Source organism: Corythoichthys intestinalis, chromosome 12 (genome assembly GCF_030265065.1).
Source record: "Corythoichthys intestinalis isolate RoL2023-P3 chromosome 12, ASM3026506v1, whole genome shotgun sequence".
NCBI classification, from domain to species: Eukaryota; Metazoa; Chordata; class Actinopteri; order Syngnathiformes; family Syngnathidae; genus Corythoichthys; species Corythoichthys intestinalis.
Window position 1 is genome coordinate 47,271,212 of NC_080406.1, and position 12,044 is coordinate 47,283,255.

A 12,044-nucleotide genomic window follows, 5' to 3' on the forward strand; every position below is an offset into this window, starting at 1 on the left:
GCCGTCAATAACACCCAAGGAGTTAAAGCGAAACGTTCTTATAGTGTCCCTAGTGTCAATCATTCCCGCCGGCTGTCACGCCATAATGCCGCTTCTCCCCAGTGCCGTTATCACCACGGAACCATTTTTAGCAAGCCGTGGGGCAGTAAACACAGTTGCCATGGAAACACGGCCCAGACACACATTGATAAGCGGATTGGAGCAGCCGTATTTCTCCGATGACTAATGAAAGCTGAAAAAGCTGTGAGGGCTTTCGGCTGGACGGCGCAATTAAAGGCCGCTAATAGGAATCGGTTTGATTTTTCATTATGAGGAGCTGATGACAAACGGCTCTTATCTGCTTCTTTGGCAAAATGGGTAACAATTTTCCAAAAAGACGTATTGATCTGCTTCATGGTTGTTTGTCACATCAATGCAGGGCAGGGACACAAACACAATGGTCAGTTTTTACTAATCATACCTTAGTGTAACAACATGTGCATGCCATTTCAGTCAGGTTTGCTAGCTTTTTTATGACCAAGACGATTTAGTACAGAGAAATGCAACAAGCCAGTTACCCCTCGGTGGCCTTCGGGGCCTCCACAGGAAGCACTCAACATGTCTGACATCCCAAAACAAGGGCACAGCTTGGCGACCACGCCACACGGTGAAGCACATGTATGTAAAAGTACTGTGGTGAACAATAGTACCCATACTAACAAAATAACAGAACCACTGCTTTGTAATGATTTCAATGTCAGCCATTTTATCATATTGGATCACATTTTGAGGATTCAACAGCTGTCAAAGACCTAAAGCAAACTCCCCGCCAAGAGAATCAAATCGCGGCATTCCACATGACAGGAGGAGATATTGTCCACTATACTAACAAGGAACAATGACAAAACTGACCTGATCGTGTAGTGTGAGGACAGTTTCTATAGGATCGCATTTTGAGGATTCCACAGCTGTGAAAAACCTAAAGCTCTCCATTAGGGAATCAAAGCCCGGTCTTCCGAGTGACAGGCGGAGAAACTTTCCACTCTTCTAAAAAGGAAGGCTGACAAAAGCAACCTGATCGCACAGCTTGAGGACAGTTTCTATAGGATCGCATTTTGAGGATAGAACAGTGAGGTCAACTTTAATTAGGGTAGAAAGTTAGAAGAATCTCCTTGTCGGGGAATCAAACCCCAATCTTCCATGTGACAGGCGAAAAAACGGTCCACTACACAAACGAGGAAGGACAAAGATGTACACCTGATCGACTGATCTGAGGACAGTTTCTATATGATCGCATTTTGAGTATACAACAGTTAGGTCAACGTTTCTAAGGGTGTAAAGTTAGAAGAACCTCCTCGTCAGGGAATCGAACCCCGGTCTTCCGCGTGACAGGCGGAGATACTGTCCACTATACTAACGAGGAAAGCTGCACAGAGAAATCTGATCGCATAGCCTGAGGAGAATTTCTCTAGGATCGCATTTTGAGGCTTCAATAGCTGTCAAAAAGCTAAAGTAAACTCTCCGTCAGGGAATCGCAGCCTCGTCATCCACATGAGAGGCGGAGATACTGTCCACTATACTAACGAGGAAACCTGAAGACAGTCACGTGATCGCTTCATCTAAGGACAGTTTCTATATGAACGCATTCTGAGGATACAACAGTTAGATCAGTTTCTTAGGGTATAAAGTTAGAAGAAGCTGTCAGGGAATCGAACCACGGTGCTCCGCATGATAGGCAGAGATATTGTCCACTATACTAATTAGGACAGATGATGATGATGTATGCCGGAAGCCTCATCTGAGGACAGTTTCTATATGATCGCATTTTGAGGATGAAACAGTTAGGTCAACGTTTTTAGGGTATAAAGGCAAAATAACCTCCTCGTCAGGGAATCGAACCCCGGTCTTCCGCATGACAGGCAGAGATACTGCCCACTATACTAACGAGGAAATCTGTACAGAATCTGATTGCGTACACTGAGGAGAGTTTCTCTAGGATCGCATTTTGAGGATTCAATCGCGGTCAAAAAGCTAAAGTCAACTCCCCGTCAGGAAATCGTAGCCTCGTCATCCACGTGACAGGCGGAGATACTGTCCACTATACTAACGAAGATGGCTGAAGAAAGTCACCTGATCGCTTCATCTGAGGACAGTTTCTTTATGATCGCATTCTGAGGATTCAACAGTTGTCAAATAGCTAAAGCAAACTCCCCGTCAGGGAAGTGAAGCCTGGTCCTCCACATGACAGGCGGAGATACTGTCCACTCTTCTAAAAAGGAAGGCTGACGAAAGTGACCTGATCACACAGTCTGAGAACAGTTTCTATAGGATCGCATTTTGAGGATAGAACAGTGAGGTCAACTAGTGAAGGGATATGTCGTTCACTTGAGTAAACAAATCCATTCCGGTTCGTTCAGTAGAGACTCATTCAAACAAAACATTCCCCCCCTGATTCTCCCACCCCCAACCCGCCCAAATGAATCGTTCGGTTAGTGAACGGGAAGTGACGTTGCCAAACGAATCACCAAAGAGGACAGGTTCTATAGGATTGGATTTTGAGGATACGACAATTAGGTAAACTTCTCGTAGGGTATAAAGTCAGAAGAACCTCCTCGTCAGGGAATCGAACCCCGGTCTTCCGCGTGACAGGCGGAGATACTGTCCACTATACTAACGAGGAGATCTGTCCAGACAAATCTGATCGCGTAGACTGAGGAGAGCTTCTCTAGGATCGCATTTTCAGGATTCAACAGTTTTCAAATAGCTAAAGCAAACTCCCCGTCAGGGAAGTGAAGCCTGGTCCTCCACATGACAGGCGGAGATACTGTCCACTCTTCTAAAAAGGAAGGCTGACGAAAGTGACCTGATCGCACAGTCTGAGAACAGTTTCTATTGGATCGCATTTTAAGGATAGAACAGTGAGGTCAACTAGTGAAGGGATATGTCGTTCACTTGAGTAAACGAATCCATTCCGGTTCGTTCAGTAAAAAGACTCGTTCAAACAAATCGTTCGCCCCCGTCATTCTCCCACCCCCAACCCGGCCAAATGAAGCGTTCGGTCAGTGAGCGGGAAGTGACGTTGGCAAACGACTCACGAAAGAGGACAGGTTCTATAGGATTGGATTTTGAGGATACGTCAATTAGGTAAACTTCTCGTAGGGTATAAAGTCAGAAGAACCTCCTCGTCAGGGAATCGAACCCCGGTCTTCCGCGTGACAGGCGGAGATACTGTCCACTATACTAACGAGGAGATCTGTCCAGAGAAATCTGATCGCGTAGACTGAGGAGAGTTTCTCTAGGATCGCATTTTCAGGATTCAACAGTTTTCAAATAGCTAAAGCAAACTCCCCGTCAGGGAAGTGAAGCCTGGTCCTCCACATGACAGGCGGAGATACTGTCCACTCTTCTAAAAAGGAAGGCTGACGAAAGTGACCTGATCGCACAGTCTGAGAACAGTTTCTATTGGATCGCATTTTAAGGATAGAACAGTGAGGTCAACTAGTGAAGGGATATGTCGTTCACTTGAGTAAACGAATCCATTCCGGTTCGTTCAGTAAAAAGACTCGTTCAAACAAATCGTTCGCCCCCGTCATTCTCCCACCCCAACCCGCCCAAATGAAGCGTTCGGTCAGTGAACGAGAAGTGACGTTGGCAAACGACTCACGAAAGAGGACAGGTTCTATAGGATTGGATTTTGAGGATACGACAATTAGGTAAACTTCTCGTAGGGTATAAAGTCAGAAGAACCTCCTCGTCAGGGAATCGAACCCCGGTCTTCCGCGTGACAGGCGGAGATACTGTCCACTATACTAACGAGTAGATCTGTCCAGAGAAATCTGATCGCGTAGACTGAGGAGAGTTTCTCTAGGATCGCATTTTCAGGATTCAACAGTTTTCAAATAGCTAAAGCAAACTCCCGTCAGGGAAGTGAAGCCTGGTCCTCCACATGACAGGCGGAGATACTGTCCACTCTTCTAAAAAGGAAGGCTGACGAAAGTGACCTGATCGCACAGTCTGAGAACAGTTTCTATAGGATCGCATTTTAAGGATAGAACAGTGAGGTCAACTAGTGAAGGGATATGTCGTTCACTTGAGTAAACGAATCCATTCCGGTTCGTTCAGTAAAAAGACTCGTTCAAACAAATCGTTCGCCCCCCTCATTCTCCCACACCCAACCCGCCCAAATGAAGCGTTCGGTCAGTGAACGGGAAGTGACGTTGGCAAACGACTCACGAAAGAGGACAGGTTCTATAGAATTGGATTTTGAGGATACACAATTAGGTAAACTTCTCGTAGGGTGTAAAGTTAGAAGATCCTCCTCGTCAGGGAATCGAACCCCAGTCTTCCACATGACAGGCAGAGATACTGACCAAATACTAACAAGGACGGACGCTGATGTAAGCCGGAAGCCTCATCTGAGGAGAGCTTCTATATGAGCGCATTTCAAGGATAAAACAGTGAGGTCAACGTTTCTTAGGGTATAAAGTTAGAAGAACCTCCTCGTCAGGGAATCAAACCCTGGTCTTCCGCGTGACAGGCGAAGATACTGTCCACTATACTAACGAGGAAATTTGTACAGGTAAATCTGATCTTGTAGACTGGGGAGAGTTTCTCTAGGATCGCATTTTGAGGATTCAATAGCTGTCAAAAACCTAAAGTAAATTCCCCATCAGGGAATTGAAGTCTAGCCATCCGGAGATACTGCCCACTATACTAACGAGGAAAGCTGATGAAGTTGACCTGATCGCCTCGTTTGAGGACAATTTCTATCGGAACACATTTTGAGGAGTCAACAGTTGTCAAATAGCTCGAGCAAACACCCCATCACGGAATTAAAGCCCAGTCTTCCGCGTGACAGGCGGAGATATTATCCAATGATTTTTTTTTTTGTAAATATGTATGTATATATATATATATATATATATATATATATATATATATATATATATATATACAGTGCTGCTCGAAAGTTTGTGAACCCCACAGCGATGGTCAGATTTTTTGTAAAAAAAACTAAAATAACCTTATTAAATGTTAAGTTATACCCAAATCCACAATACTGACATTCCAAATAATGGACTGAAACAAAAGAAATAGTTATATTGTCATTCTTTATTTAACAAAAGTGGTTGATTTAAGAAAAACTCAGATATCATGTGTGCAAAAGTATGTGAACCCCTTCAGTTAATAGGATATTGCGCCTCCTTTTGCAGAGATTACCTCAACCAAACAGTTTCTGTAGTGACTAATCAGCCTCTCACATCTACTTTGGGGGATTTTTGCCCATTCTTCCTTGCAGAACGCAGTCAGTTGAGAGAGGTTTGATGGGCGTCTGGCATGAACTGCTCGCTTCAGGTCCCGCCACAGCATTTCAATGGGATTTAGGTCAGGACTTTGACTGGGCCAGTCCAGAACACGAATCTTCTTCTTTTTCAGCCATTCCTTGGTTGTATTGCTGGAATGCTTTGGATCATTATCATGTTGCATGATCCACCTTCTGCCAAGCTTTAACTTCAAAACAGATGGCGTCAGGTTATGTTCTAGGATTTGACAATATTCCTCAGAATTCATGATTCCCTGGACTATATGGAGTTGTCCAGGTCCTGAGGATGAAAAGCAAGCCCAGATCTTGACATTCCCACCTCCATGCTTCACTGTTGGGAGAAGGTTCTTTTGGTGGTATGCAGTGTTGACTTTTCGCCAGACATGGCGGTTTTGGTTGTGACCAAACAGTTCAATTTTGCACCTACATCAGTTGATGAAAACTCTTTTTAATTTAGTCTCGACAACACAACTGTTAAAAAAACAAAAAAAAACTACTGAATTGATTGATTAGGAAATCAGGTTGAAATAATAGAAAATTCCAAAATGTTGAGGGGGTTCACAAACTTTTGAGCAGCACTGTATATATATATATATATATATATATATATATATATATATATATATATATATATATATATATATATATATATATATATATATATATATATATATATATATATATATTTGTATATATATATATATATACAGTGGGGAGAACAAGTATTTGATACACTGCCAATGGGCTTTCCCATTGGCAGTGTATCAAATACTTGTTCCCCCCACTGTACATGTTGACGTATTATTCTATCAAACACAACAGTTGTTTTGGCTTAAAATGCAGCAGTTTCTTTTAAAGAGGAGTGCAAGAGCAGAAACTGCTTTTTCAGTCTTGTCTGTGTTTTCCGTCACACACACACACACACACACACACACACACACACACATATATATATATATATATCATATATATGATAAATATTTTTTAAGCACTTCAATTCCAATAATTGTGATAAGTTTTAAACATGTTACCGTCGCACCGAATTATTTTCAAACAAGAATAAATAAGAAAAATGCTTTTCTTTATGAAATGCTTCACTGAGTGAGTCCACTCAAATCCACTCAGGCTGCACACTTACACATCGAGTTGCCACAACAACTGTTTAACAAGCTAAAAGATGATTGATGCATGCGGCGCTTTGAGGTTTTGGCTTCCGAGTGTCTTGGCAAGATCAAACCTAATGTCTGTCAATAATCGTTAACTATAAGCAACTCCAGTGCACCGCCTGACCAAGAATATCAGCAGGAGGGAGTGAGACTACTTGATCGGATCGGGACAGCTCATCTGTATTCCGCGATGGACTGAGGGCGCGAAGTTTGAAGCGCGAAGTAGCGAGGGATCACTGTAATTTATTTAATTTCGTGATAAATCATCCCAATGTAGTCAGTATTAACTCATTGGCTGCCATTGAGGGCGGTAGATGTCCAATCCTTTTGCTCAAAAGTTAAAGTCGAACAACATCAAAGTTCAATTTGAGGAATGTCATTGTGTCTTTTCTTTCAAATTGGTTTTCTGTTCACAACCCTCGGAGGAAAAAGTTTACGCACCCCTGTACTCACGGCAGTATGGTGTTCTGCTTGATTATGAAACACCAATTCATCACGATAACCCACATAAGACTTCGGACAGAACGCAAACTTAATGGCACTTCGAAATAAGAGGCTTTCCAAAGCCACCATATCTGATTACTCATCCTCCGCGTGTAGGTGGTACCTAACTTTCAAAGACACCATAAGACCGGAATAGTCTGCCTTCTATAGAAGAGGCCGCTTGACGGCGGCGTGACAGGCCGTCCTCTTCATGTGCTCTTCACTACTTGACAGGCTGCGCGCTAATCACTTTTATGAAGCTATGCTTGTGCAAGCGGACTATATTTTTCTTCTTCTTGGCGTTGTGATGAGAGAACACAGACACTCACTGGCAAAACAGCTATATAAACACATTGTCACTCGTTCAGATTCAACACAAGCCTCCGTGTGCGGGAGATTAATTCCCGCATACATGTAAGATGTTCCTCTGTGTAAACGGTGGCTTTGCATATTTGCTGTAAGCGCCTCTCAAAGGACGCACTGATGTAAACTCACGAAGAAACACAGATCATCAATCTTGCGTCATTCTGATGGATGTGGAACACAAGACGAGTGTACACGTTGGAAATAGATTAGAGTAAACAAGACTATGATAATGTTTCAGTGCCATTCACGGCGATGGACGTCCGATTAATTCCTCGTCAACTGCAGCGAGTCATTTAAACACAAATGATTTTGTACATCTATCACTTACAGTGTTGGTAATTTTACTTAGTAATTAGTAAAAGTAATTAGTTACAGTCACGGCTGTCAGCAGACTTGCAGGGGCCAGGGGACAAGAGACCATTGTAGGGTCCACCCATCTCACCCCTGCCACCGGCTTGTCATGACAACATACGCAGTACTTTGCTTTGCAAGCAATGACAGTGTAAATTTTCAAATTATTTAATTTGAGATGGACAGTTAAATTTAAAAGACCGTAATGTGACACAATAAAAAACAAAGCATTTCCATCTATTGTCTCATGAAGGCTACAATACAATACAACTGAGAGTTCTATGCCTGCCTGCTAAGCAACAAAATGGTATTACTACACATCCTATGCCCGCCCCCTCCACATCCCTGGGGTTATCAAGCCCTTAAACAGTGATTTTTTTTTTTACAGCAAAGTCATTTATAACATCAGTGGGGGGTAGGGGGTGGGGGGGGTGTTGTGGAAAAAACAGAAAAAATATTTATTTGAAATACTTAAAATGTAAAGTTTTTAAGTATATATCGAGTAGAACATAATATTTAATCAAAGATTTAAATATAAAAGAAATATGTGAATGTAAAGTAACATAAATTAAGGGTCATTCAGGGGCCCCCATGGTCCTGAGGCCCGGGACAGCTTAATAATTGGTAGCACAACGTGCAGAATAACTGCAAACAACTGCTTCCGGTATACATCAATGAGTTTCTTACAATGCTCTGCTAGAGTTTTAGACCATTCGTCTTTGGCCAAATGCTCCAGGTCTTTGAGATTTGAAGGGTGCCTTCTCCAAATTTCCATTTTCAGATCTCTCCACAGGTGTTCTATGGGATTCAGGTCTGGACTCATTGCTGGCCACTTTAGAAGTCTCCAGTGCTTTCTCTCAAACCATTTTCTAGTGCTTTTTGAAGTGTTGGGTCATTGTCCTGCTGGAAGACCCATGACCTCTGAGGGAGACCCAGCTTTCTCATACTGGGCGCTACATTATGCTGCAAAATTGTTGCTAGTCTTCAGACTTCATAATGCCATGCAAACGGGCAAGCAGCCCAGTGCCAGAGGCAGCAAAGCAACCCCAAAACATCAGGGAACCTCTGCCATGTTTGACTGTGGGGACCGTGTTCTTTTCTTTGAAGGATTTGTTTTTTTCCCTGTAAACTCTTATGTTGATGCCATTTCCTAAGAAGCTCTACTTTTGTCTCATCTGACCAGAGAACATTCTTCCAAAACATTTTGGCTTTCTCAGGTAAGTTTTGGCAAACTCCAGCCTGGCTTTTTTATGTCTCTGGGTCAGAAGTGGGGTCTTCTTGGGTATCCTACCATAGAGTCCCTTTTCATTCAAACGCCGACGGATAGTACTGGTTGACACTGTTGTACCCTCGGACTGCAGCACAACTTGAACTTATTTGGATTTTAGTCGAGGTTCTTTATCCACCATCTTTCGTTGAAATCTCTCGTCAAATCATCTTTTCCGTCCACATCTAGGTAGGCTAGCCACAGTGCCCTGGGCTTCACACTTATTGATGACACTGCGCACGGTAGACACAGGACCAGTTAGTTCTTTGGAGATGGACTTGTAGCCTTGAGATTGCCCATGCTTCCTCACAATTTTGCTTCTCAAGTCCTCAGACAGTTCTTTGGTCTTCTTTCTTTTCTCCATGCTCAATGTGGTACACATAAGGACACAGGACAGAGGTTGAGTCAACTTTAATCCATTTTAACTGGCTGCACGTGTGATTTAGTTATTGCCACCACTTGTTATGTGCCACAGGTAAGTAACAGGTTCTGTTAATTACACAAATTGGCGAAGCATAACATGATTTATCAAAGGGTGCCAATACTTTTGTCCTGCCCATTTTTGAAGTTTTGTGTAAAATGATAATGATTTTTTCCCCATTCTCTTTTGTGTTTTTTAATTGCAAGAAAAATAAATGAAGATATTACTGCCAAAGCATTTGTAACTGCAATCATTTTCTGCGAGAAATTGAGCAGTATCGGACAGAATTGCAGGGTTGCCAATACTTTTGGCCAGCACTGTAGCTGCAAGGTTATATTTTCGATAAAATGCCATTTTCTCAACCTTTGAATCCTGCGGTTTAATAACAGGCAAACTAGCATCATGCTTACCGGTTGAAAGGCTAAGGAGCAATTGTGTTGAAGATGTTAATTTAGCAAATAAATAGATTTTGACATCAATCTGAATCTTTCTGATTAAAGATGCCATGTTAATACGTGGACACTTGCAGTTTATATGTACTGGTCCTTCTAAAAAAAAATAGGATTTTGTGATAAAGTTCATTATTTTCTATAATGGACTGATAAACATTAGACTTTCATATATTTTAGATTCATTACACACAACTGAAGTAGTTCAAGCCTTTTATTGTTTTAATATTGATGATTTTGGCAAAAAAGTCATGAAAAAACAAAAGTCCCTATCTCAAAAAATTAGTATATCATGAAAAGGTACTGTAAAGACGTTGCTAACCTAATCATCTGAATCAACGAATTAACTCAAAACCCCTGCGAAAGATTACTGAGGCTTTGAAAACTCACAGCCTTGTTCATTACTCAAAACCGCAATCATGGGCAAGACTGCTGACCTGACTGCTGTCCAGAAGGCCATCATTGACACCTTCAAGCAAGAGGCTAAGACACAGAAAGGCACCTCAGTGGGAAGGAAAAAGTGTGGCATGAAACGCTGCACAACCAGAAGAGGTGACCGCCCCCCTGAGAAAGACTGTGGAGAAGATCCCAGACCTTGGGGGGCCTGCAGAAACAGTGGACCGAGTCTGGAGTAGAAACATCCAGAGCCACCGTGCACAGGCATGTGCTGGAAATGGGCTACAGGTGCCACATTCCCCAGGTCAAGCCACTTTTGAACCTGAAACGGCGGCAGAAGCGCCTGACCTGGGCTACAGAAAAGCAGCACTTGACTGTTGCTCTGTGGTCCAAAGTGCTTTTTTCAGATGAAAGCAAATTTTGATGTCATTCGGAAATCAAGGTGCCAGAGTTTGGAGGAAGACTGGGGAGAAGGAAATGCTAAAATGCCTGAAGTCCAGTGTCAAGTACCCACAATCAGTGACGGTCCGGGGTGCCATGTCAGCTGCTGGTGTTGGTCTACTGTGTTTTATCAAGGGCAGGGTCAATGCAGCTAGCTATCAGGAGATTTTGGAGCTCTTCATGCTTTCATCTGCTGAAAAGCTTCATGGAGATGAAGATTTAATTTTTCAGCACGACCTGGCACCTGCTCACAGTGCCAAAACCAAGTGAAAACAAAACAAGTGTAAATGGTTTACTGACCATAGTATTACTGTGCTCAATTGGCCTGCCAACTCTCCTGAACTGAACCCCATAGAGAATCTGTGGGACATTGTGAAGAGGAAGTTCAGAGACACCAGACCCAACACTGTGGATGAGCTTAAGGCTGCCATCGAAGCATCCTGGGCCTCCATAACACCTCAGCAGTGCCACAGGCTGATTGCCTCCATGCCACGCCGCATTGAAGCAGTTATTTCTGCAAAAGGATTCCTGACCAAGTATTGAGTGCATAGTTGATATAATTAATTGAAGGTTGACCTTTTTTGTATTAAAAAACACTTTTTTGTATCGGTCAGATGAAATATGCTAATTTTTTGAGACAGGGATTTTTGGTTTTTCTTGACTTTTTTTGCCAAAATCATCAATACTAAAACAATAAAAGGATTGAAGTACTTTAGCTGTGTGTAATGAATCTAAAATATATGAAAGTCTAATGTTTATCAGTACATTACAGAAAATAATGAATTTTATAACAATATGCTAATTTTTTTAGAAGGACTAGTATGTACGAGTGCTTTTTCAAGACAGTGTAACTACTGAAAATGTTCAGAAGCACCTTGAGGGTTGTGGTTTGTTCATATGTTAGTATGGCAGTCAGTTTAACTCCCTGGAGACATAAGAGTTGTGATTGACAAGCAAGTATGAGCGCAGATCGAGGAGAAACGTGGCGGTGAGCATTTAGAACATGCTTGATTCCAAATTAACGCGTCCGACGTTGAGAGCACGTGCCGACACATACGAGCCGCCGAGAGCTTGGTTTTGCGACGACGGAGGGATTATGATAATTGTGTTGTGGCACAAGAGAATTAGAGAAAAAAATCCTCCCTTCTCTTCAAGAATACTCATTAAAGCCTCGGAATTCTTCGAGCGAGCGTGTTGGCAGCCAATCGAAAGGGATCCCAGTTATTCTGCTGCATCCGTGAGTGGAATTAGTGGGAGGGAGAGGAATAAAGACATAAGGAATCGATGGAGCAACGGATATTCCGTTGTGTCAGGTCGACTGCACCGGAATATCAGATGCATCGGATGCAAGTTCTTCCAGGTGAGTTACTCCAGCACAGTCAAGAGCAAGTGAACGAGTTCA

General features: G+C 42.6%; 1 protein-coding gene and 3 non-coding genes across 4 annotated transcripts in view; 1 reads left to right on the forward strand and 3 right to left on the reverse strand.

Annotated features, from left to right (window-relative positions):
- Positions 1–1,330: 1,330 nt before the first annotated feature.
- On the reverse strand, positions 1,331–1,402 carry trnad-guc (transfer RNA aspartic acid (anticodon GUC)). Its single transcript has one exon. It is a non-coding gene; the product is annotated as a tRNA-Asp (tRNA).
- Positions 1,403–2,587: 1,185 nt separating this feature from the next.
- trnad-guc (transfer RNA aspartic acid (anticodon GUC)) lies at positions 2,588–2,659 on the reverse strand. The gene has a single exon. It is a non-coding gene; the product is annotated as a tRNA-Asp (tRNA).
- A 498-nt stretch (positions 2,660–3,157) lies between these two features.
- trnad-guc (transfer RNA aspartic acid (anticodon GUC)) lies at positions 3,158–3,229 on the reverse strand. Its single transcript has one exon. It is a non-coding gene; the product is annotated as a tRNA-Asp (tRNA).
- Positions 3,230–11,917: 8,688 nt separating this feature from the next.
- The window catches only part of LOC130927136 (glycine receptor subunit alpha-2), a 63,734-nt gene continuing 63,607 nt past the window's right edge, over positions 11,918–12,044 (forward strand). Inside the window, exon 1 of the mRNA XM_057852716.1 lies at positions 11,918–12,002. The gene's annotated coding sequence lies outside the window, so the exon portion shown is untranslated. The remainder of the gene's footprint in view (positions 12,003–12,044) is intronic.